At 44.9% G+C, this 9442-nt stretch overlaps 1 protein-coding gene across 2 annotated transcripts in view; it reads left to right on the top strand.

Annotated features, from left to right (window-relative positions):
* Window positions 1-9442, top strand: part of POC1A (POC1 centriolar protein A) — a 116123-nt gene that overhangs the window by 76904 nt on the left and 29777 nt on the right. The window lies entirely within an intron of this gene.

Below are 9442 nucleotides of genomic sequence, written 5' to 3'. Positions count from 1 at the left end.
TTTGGTTGGTTGATGATGCATGGAGGGGATTGTAACCATGGCAATGAAACGATATACGATAGAATGAATGTAAAACTAATGGTCTCCCATGTAAATTATCACATAATTCACAATGAAACATTAAAAAAAAAAAAAAAATGAAGGGGACATACCTTTTTTCAGATAAACAAAATTATTACCAGTGAGTTTGCACTCTCACATATGTTGGTGTTTGTTTTTCTGGTGTTTCAGTTTGAGGAATTCCTGTCAATCTATCTCTAAGGTCATTGATTTCTTTTCCTCAGCTGAGTTGAGCCTAATAATGTTGTTGTTTAGTGCCATCAAGTTGATTCTGACTCATCGTGATCCTGTATAGAGTTTCCAAAGAATGGCTAGTGGGTTTGGCCTGCTAACTGCAAGGTACTTATTCTATAGTGCCACAACAGGACTTCGATTTTCTTGGGTTACACTGCAAGGTCAGCAGTTCGAATCCACCAGTTACTCCATGGGATAAAGATGAGGCTTTCTGCTTCTTTAATGATTTACAGGCTTGGAACCCCTATAGAGGGTCTCTTTGTGTTGGAACCGACTCTATGGCACATGACAGCAACAATAGCTCATCAACATCATTCTTATTTCTAGCATTTCCATTTGACATTTTCTTATGGTTTCTACCTTTCTGCTGAAATTCCCTATCTGTGCATGTTTGTGATTCATTTTTTCTAGTAGAGCTTTAATATATTATTGTTGTTGTTAAGTGCCGTTGAGTTGTTTCCGACTCATAGCAACCCTTTACAGGGTTTCCCAGGAGGGGCTGGTGAGCTTGAACCTCCGACCTTATGGTTCAAACTGACCTTGCAGTCTAGTGCATTAGCCCGCAGCGCCTCATCACAACTCTTTAACTACTAAAGGTAGTTATTTTTAATTTTATATCTGATAGTACCAATAGCTGAATAACCTCTGTCTAATTCTGTTGATTGCTTTGGTTCTTGATGGTACAGTTGTTTGAATTTTTTCCCCCTTGCCTTTTTTGTATCTCCTAATTTTTTATTGAATGCCTGACATTTTTTTTTGTTGTTGTTAAGTGCTGTTGAGTGGGTTCTGACTCATAGCGACCCTGTGCAGGGCTTCTGAGAAGCGACTGTGAGTTTAAACCACTAACCTTATGGTTTAAATCAACCTTGCAGTCCAGCACATTATCCTGCAGCACTATTAGAGCAGTAGAAATTGAGGTAAATTATCAATTTTGTTTAGAATTGAACTTAGTTTAATGTTACGCTGTACTTAGGTTGCCGGTTGTTGGGTTTTTCTCACTGTTCTTGCTCCACCCTCAGCATTATTATTTTTTTTGGGTGGGGGGTGAGGTGTACAGCAAAACATTCATCATTTAAACAACCAAAGGGCACATTCTACAAGCCTGCCTCCTGGCCACCAGCACCCAGCCTTTCTCTTTCCATGAGTCTGGAGTCCTGAGCTGCTCTAATCTCTCCATATCCTCATTTTTGCATCCATCGCTGGTGTTGCTGTTTCTCTGGACAGGGTTCTACATTCCACTCATTCTCTTTTCCCTTGATGGTCCCAGGTTCCTCTATTCCTGCACTGTAAGATTAACTCCTCCTGCCTTTTTGTTACAAACTGTCTACCTTTACAGTTGTGACAATTGCTATTAGTCATGATACCAACTACTTATTATTGAATCATAAGAATCATATCCCCATCTCCTTTCACCAGACTCATCTAGACAAGATGAAAACCACTCAGTGGGGATTTTGCCTTCCCCTGCACACTCTGAAACTAAACTCCCTCTTGAAAACTTGTAAGCCCATCACTTTGTGCTTTTATAGCCCCACATTTTAGGTAGCCAATATCTAAGTTGCCCATCCCTATTACCCGTGCATACAGAGGGTGTAGGATGAAGACGTCTTCCCTTTCATTTGGTATTTTGAGCTATAACATCCATAAGTATAGGTCAAGTTCATCAGATTGTAGCAATTTACTCTCATTTTCTTTATCAAATTTTTTGTATCTTCTTTTAGTGGAGTTGTGATCTTTAAGCCATCAAAGCTAGGTCACATGGATACTATCTGCAAGTTTGAGTATTCTTGTACGTCTCCCCTCACTTCATATCAGCTGGATGCTTCACTCTCAGCTCTAGCCCTCTGTGGCTATGTCCTTGTCCACGGACTCAGGAGACTCCAGGTCTCACCATACTTTGGACCGAGCAGCCCTTCCTCTTCTCTCTCTCATCTCCAGGTCTTCGGGTATCTATGGAATGTGGTTAGACTTAGCCCGTATCTTCATTGTTGCCTTTCTCCCACTTCCAATCACCAGTAGACCAACATGGTCACCAGTAAACTTACATGGCTGCTCGTGTGTTCCCTTTGAGTTTCAGTCTTGGTGAGGGGGGTTTGTCCTGAGGTTACTTGATTGCTTGCCTTGATGGCTCTCCAAGGAACAACTTGCTTGTCCTTGTAGTAGCCATTCAGACTGCCATTTCTGTTTTTGAGTTTTCCTGCTGGTCTTTCTTTCAAGAAGTATCTGCTGTTCCTCTAGCTACTCCAGGCTGGTCTGCTTGTCCTTTTAAGTGGGAATGTCCCATCTTGGAAGGTACTGGATGGGGCTCAGGATTCCACCTAAGTCCTGTATACTACCAAGGCTCTGTAAGAAGCCTATTTCACTGGGCTAGTTCTTGAACCCCTTTTAGATATTTCAATGAGTTATAGGCTGAAGATGGGCTTACAAGCTTTCAGTAACCATGTTTCCTGATATCCAGTCTCAGCTTTTGGACTTCTCTGGGTATTTGCCTCCTTAGAGGGAGACTATTTTCATGTTCTTGCCCTTCCTCCCTATAGTAGATTGCCGTTGCTTGTTACTTAATATTTACTGGCTTTGTATTGGAAGGTTGGAGAAGACTTTGTTGCCCTGGCCAACTTCAGTCTTTTCAAGTCCTATGCCCTTAGCTCTCAGCACTGGGACATTTTGAAATCCTGCTCCTCTTTCAGACAGAGGAGAGCGTCAATGATCTCAACTTAGGATGGTTTCTTAGCTCTCCCACAAGTGTCCTTGGGACTTTTATTCTTGTCCTTCCTTTAGTAGCTTAAGGTGTTTGTTCCCAAGAGGGAAAGAGCCCTGTGAAAACTTTATTCCTTTTCTGTGTCCACTGTTTTCCTCCTGCACCTCCAATGAGGATTTTCTTTGTTCTCCTGCTCTGCTTCCTATCTTTCTTGTAAGTTGCTCAGTGGGGGTCTCTGGTAAAGTCTGTAAGTGGGTGCTAATTCCCTTTGGGTTCAGAGACCCTGCTGCTTCCAGTTCACATTCAGCTTTCAGTTACTTATTAGGTTTTTAGCGCACTTCTTCTTACCTGCTGTATGACACTAAGTGTCTCTTCCTCCTATGCTGGTCTACTGGAGGACATCTGTCTGTCCTTGGACTTCAGGCTAGTTGGCTGCTCTATGGCTTCAGATCCCTGATTCAAGAGAAGTTTGTATTCTTTTAGATCAGTAGTCTTTTTTGTTAGGATGGGATTGACCCTTTTCTAACTTTCTACACCCTACCTAAGTGGAAGCTCCTCATCAGTGTCTGCATCTTGATGATGAAAAAGTGAGACCACAGTCCACCCAGAGACACATGGTTTGGTTTCTTGTCACAGGGAAGACCTGTCAGCTGTTTTGTTGTTTAGTGACATTTTCTGAGTGTGTGACCCAGGTGTTTGTGTGGCTGAGCATCAAACCACAGATATTTATGAAATCCCCACTTTGTCTGAAGTTCTGAGATCTTGATGTGTACGGCAGGCTGGCCACAGAGGATGTGGATGTGGAGGCAGGCAGAGCGTTAATCTTCTGTGAAAGCCAGGAGCCCACTCAGGGTGGAGTGAGGGAGGAGGACTGTAGGCCCCAAGTGAGATTCCCACAAAGCTAAAACGATCTATGTATTCTGAGATGTTTATTTTTCTCTTGATGTTAACATATTTTTATTTGGCAAATGTGAGAAGTTGTCTACTTAGTATCAGTTTGTACATGGGGACTTCAAAAAGTTGATGGAAAAATAGAACTAAAAGATAATGGAATTTTTCCACCAAATTTTTTAAGTCCCTTCATATGTGTGTGTAAGGTTGATCTTTGTGGTGATTTTACTCATGATGTTGTTGTTAAGTGCTGTCAAATGAGTTCCAACCCATACCATCCCTGTATAGGGTTTCTGAGGATTGGTTGGTGAGCTTGAACTGCAGATCAAACTGACTTTGCAGTCCATTGCATTAACCCATAGTGTCACACCAAGACTCCAGTTTTATTCATGATATACCTACCTAACTTAGGTTAGGTACCAAGCTAACCACCAACCACCAGGCAAAGCTCCAAGTACCCTTTAATGCTAAAAAGACAAAGCACTGTTTGTTTGGGTGCCCCCCCCCCCTTAAATCACTGCCCAGTTTAATCTTCCATGGTCATTACTCTGGACTCTGATACATGTGTTTCTTCTTACCTCTTGCCTTTTTCTTATCTCTGCTTTATCACTTGTTTGCCCAGCGCTGGGGAAATGTCACCTCTCCAGAGTGCTGGAATGCAGGTGAGTGGCTGCGTGCTGTGGGGTGGGGCTGCTGAATCTTGGCTGCAGTGTGGGCATTGTGAAGGTTTGGTTACACAGGAATTTCACCTTGGCTTGAGTGTTTGAGGAGGACGCAGTGTGCTCTGGACTTAGCTCTGGGCTGGGCTGGCATTCTAGGGTAAGGGGGTGGGGGGGGCAGGAGTTGGAGGGCCATGAATGTTAGACTAAGAGTTAGGGGCTGGCATGGGGATGTAGGACACATGTGCACACATGGAAGCAAAGCTACAGCAGTTGTCAACTGCCAGAGGGTACCTAATGCTGGAAAGAGCTCTGCATTTGCTGGGTGACTGAGGGAAATTTACTTAACCTCTCTATTTTGAGCTGTTGAAAAATAAGACTAAGAGAGTTTACTTCAAAGAGCCATTGTGTGGATTAAATAAGATGACATGTGTTGAACCTTGGCAAGTAGTGGGTGGCAAGTAAACAATAGCAGTTGTCACCCTGACATGCTGGACTATTGGCATGTTAAGTGCCACACTGTCTGCTGATGAGAGTGGACAGGGAGTCAGGCAAGGGTCGAGGCCTAGTGAAGGTGAGACAGGGCCTAGTGGTGTGAAGAGAGGACCAGTTCAGGCACAGCAGGATTCTGGAGTTGTGAGCAAAGCCTAGGGCTTGAGGCTGGATCTTCTTGGGTGGTCATGCTCCATCTGATCCTGGGTTTCATTGTTATAAAATGAGATTCCAGTGCAGGTCCTGCAGCCTCATTTTTTTTTCTTTTGAAGTTGTCAAAGACTTGACTTTGCTAGGATCAACCATCAGCACTCACAGAAGCAGCAGTCAAGAAACCAAACAATGTATTTATTGCATTAGGCAAATCTGCTGCCAAAGACCTCTTTAAAGTGTTAAAGAGCAAAGAAGTCAGTTTGAGGACTAAAGTGCACCTGACTCAAGCCATGGTATTTTCAGTAACCTCATATGCATGTGAATAAAAGAGAATGCAGAAGAATTTATGCATTTGAATTATTTTGTTGGAGGAGAATATTAGAAGTGCCAAATGCAGGCAGAATGCTCCTTGGAAGCCAGGATGGCCAGAATTCATTTCTCATACATTAGACATATTATCAGGAGAGATCAGTCCCTGGAGAAGGGTATGATGCCTGATCTTTTGACAAGAAGAGGGTCAGCAATAAAGAGGAAGACCCGTAATGAGTTGGATTAGCACAGTGGCAATGATTGTGAGGTGGGTGCAGGAAGATAGGTCAGTGCTTTGTTCTGTTGTGCTATGAGTCAGTACCGACTCAGTGGCACGAAACAACAACCTTCCAGACCCTATTCAAAGACATTTGTGTAAGATAGTTTCCCATTTGGACATTGTTTACTGTGTACAGTACTTGATCTGAAGTACGTGCTGTGAAGGAGGGGCAACGGAAAAGAAATACTAGGCCTGCCATTCTAGGAAGGGCATCTTTTCTGACTTGTATACCAGAGTGGAAAGACCCATCATGGGTGCTTTGCAGGGAGAGATTTTTGTTACTGTTTTTAAGAATTTTTTTAGGTGTAATTTTGCAGGTGAATTATTTGATATGTCCTGATTTGGTCATTTGCAAGTGATCCCAGTGGACCATTGGGATAGAGGAGCATTTGCTGTTCTGTCTGGGGCATGAATTTCAATGCCCCAAATCTTAAGGGAGAATTTGAGCCCTCATCTCAATCGGAACAGTTTTCTGGCTCTCCCTTAATACTCAGTGGCACTTAACAACAACTCCTTAATACAAACGGAGGAGGAGTACCCTGTCATTCAAAGTCGAATCAGTGACACTCCACCATTGTCCTGTACCCAAATTCCCAGACTGCCACCACCACCCCACCACCCTTCCTTAGCTTATCTTTTTCTCGTGAGCTTCCCGCTCACCTCCCTTAACTTTTTCATTTTTTAAATGTTTTATTGTGAATTATGTGATAGTTTACATGGGAGAACATTAGTTTTATATTCATTCTATGGTATATCATTTCATTGCCATGGTTACAGTCCTCTCCATGCATCATCAACCAACCAAAGGGTATACCCTGCAAGCCTGACCCCGCTTCCCACTCGTCAGCATACAGCCCCTCTCTCTCCCTGCAGCCTCTCTTGCTAAGGCCTCCTGCAGCACTATGGCTGCCATTGCTAATACTCCCTTGGCGTTGGCTTGATGTTGGCTCAGAGGGAGAGTTTCTGTCACAGAAGTCCATGGTGCTCACCGTACTTTGCTCACCACCATCTGTGCTTCCAGATGTTCAGCTTGGCACCTCTCCATTTCTGGGCCATTCTGAAGAAGCATTTAGAATGTCCACATCCTTCTTCCCAGACAGCTCCTATCTGGCCCACTCTGAGAGGATGCTGGCTGTCAGGACAGAAGGGCTGCCTGGCTCCTACCCTCCCTCTGGTGATGTTTCCTGGGGGAGCCAAGAAGACTTTGGTCAGGGGAGGAGCATGTATGGCTGGAAGCACTGGCATCTTTAGAAGGTCAGGTGGTGAATTCACACAAGTGCTGCTGCAGTGCAGTGAATTACTTCATATGGTTCTTCTATCCATGGTCTTTGTAACTCCCACCAAGAGTTTTGCCCTGCTAGATCTGGGTAAGAGAATATGGAAGAAGATGATGTTAGAATGATACGATTCAGTTGTGAGTGGTTAACAAAGTTAATTGTGATTTTAAAAACTTGGAACTATAACGTGGGTTTAAAATCAGTCATCTCAGAAGCAGGAGCGGGGATTTCACTCCCATCAAAGAAGAAGAGCCAGGAGTGGAACGTGTCCTTTGATCCCTGTGATTCCCTGTAATACCAGAAGAGTAGCAGAGGAGCAGCTGCAGCAGAACCAAAAGCTAGAGCATGAGAAGAGCAGTGGGTGTCCCAACCCACAGAGCAAGTAAAGCTGAGTGACTTCAGACAGGAGGCTTGCTTGTAGAGTGGGTGCCTCCAGATGCTTAATTCAGGGAGTTAGGTTGCTGACCCATAGCATTTAGAGCTGAGTGCCCTCAGGCTGAGGCTTATGGTGGAGTAGTGTGTCCTGTGGGCATTTATCAGCAGCCCTAAAAGAGCTTTGTAACAGTGGCCAGGCAGAGAGAGGCCTGCCTGTGGACATGGCTAGGAGAGACTGTCCTGACTGAGACAACTATACCTGGAGCATTTCTGATCCTGCAGTATAACTTGTTAACGTCCCATTGAACCCCATAACTGGGAGTATGGTGTCTGAGTTCTGTGTGTCCATTGCATTGAATTATCTAACCCAGCTGAGTACAGAGGGCTCTGGAAAGAATGATTGTGTCATCACTTTTTACAGCCTCCCACAGCAAGTTGAAGGGCAGGCCAGTCATAACCCCATTTTAAAGATAAGGAAGACTCTTTCCTTGGTTGTCAACTTAGTCTGTGGTGAAGCTCAGAGTTCCACCAAAGCTGGTCTGACTCATGGTTTGGAGCCCACTACCTAGCAAGCCGTTGCTTCCTCTTCATCACTATACTCTGCTGAGCCTCCCAACAGGACAGCTTGGGCCTAGGGCTACTGCAGTAACGACCACCCTGGCCAGGCTAGTGTCATGGTGCAGGTTTGGAAACACCTCCTTTTGGGATGGACTTGTGGGAGAGCATTGAAATTGGAAATGCACTGATGCCTGGAGGGACTGGTGGGCTAAAGTCACCATGGCAGCCCTGCTGATGACACACATGTAGATGTGATACTACTGCTGATCCCAAGACCTTCCCTCTGGCTTATGTCTCCTATTCACATTCCCCTTTAACCCTGAGGACCTGTACTTGTGCTTGTGATCTGTGAGATTAGAACATTCTTCTAATAAAGGAAAATATGTAAGAGGAATCCACATTCTAGACTGCCTTCATGTTCCTCCTTTGCTGCTTGTCAATCCTCTCCTGGCTTTGATTCTTTTCAAGGACTCTGAAGTCCACCCAGGTTAGCATGTCCAGGGAAGAGCATTGTCCTTGACTAGTCTAGGAGATTGGCAGACTTAGAGGAGATGCAAGCTGGTGCCGATGGTGGATCTGTAAGCAGCTGGGAATGTCAAGGCCAGACAGGTAGGCAGGTACCCTTCGTGAGCTCCACTGGCCTAGCTTTGGGGTAAGAGGATGGCTGGTGCAACCTGGGTTCTGTGGTGCACGGCTAATGGGCAAGCTTTAAGATCAGTGATGTCTCCGGTCTAGAGGAGACAGAGTGATGAATGTAGGTGGGAGACAGGAAGAGAAGCACAGATACACACAGAAGGGCAGTGGGCCCACACAGGCTAACATGCATGTGCGCATGCACACACACACACACACACACACACACACACCTAAGGGAGTTGGATTCCCATCCAGAGGAGGCAGAGGCCTGGAGACTTGGAAAGTGGGGTGTGACGTTTGGAATGCCCATTTGTGAGGTTGTGGTTTGAATCCCAAGCTCCCAGTGTGGCTGTATTTGTGGGTTATTGTGAGAGTGTGAACCATCACAGAAAGCATCAATCCTACAGGCAGCGAGTGCACACAGAAACTACAGTTTTCCAAGACTAGAACCAGGGTATCTGCTGGCTCTGGGATCCCATCCTGTTGAGTATGTTTATGGTACTTACTAAGGAGCTCTGCTAGCACAATGGTTACAAATCGGGCTGCAAACCTCAAGGTCAGCAGTTTGAAACTACCGGCTGTTCCATGGGAGAAAGATGAGTCTTTCTGCTCCCGTAAAGATTTACAGCCTCAGAAACACTGTACAGGGTTGCTATGAGTCGGTTCCAACTCTCCAGCACATAACTACCAACCGCCAGGTCAGGAGGACCCTTTATTTGTTCAGGGAACAATAGCTGACTAGCGGGGGACAAATGCTGGAGTAGAAACCACTGTCCAGGGAAGGGGACCTGCATTTGAGGGCTGAAGGGCTTTAGGTAGG

The sequence above is a fragment of the Chrysochloris asiatica genome, unplaced genomic scaffold, assembly GCF_000296735.1.
Source record: "Chrysochloris asiatica unplaced genomic scaffold, ChrAsi1.0 scaffold00350, whole genome shotgun sequence".
Taxonomy (NCBI): Eukaryota; Metazoa; Chordata; class Mammalia; order Afrosoricida; family Chrysochloridae; genus Chrysochloris; species Chrysochloris asiatica.
This window is presented reverse-complemented; position numbering and strand designations above follow the sequence as displayed.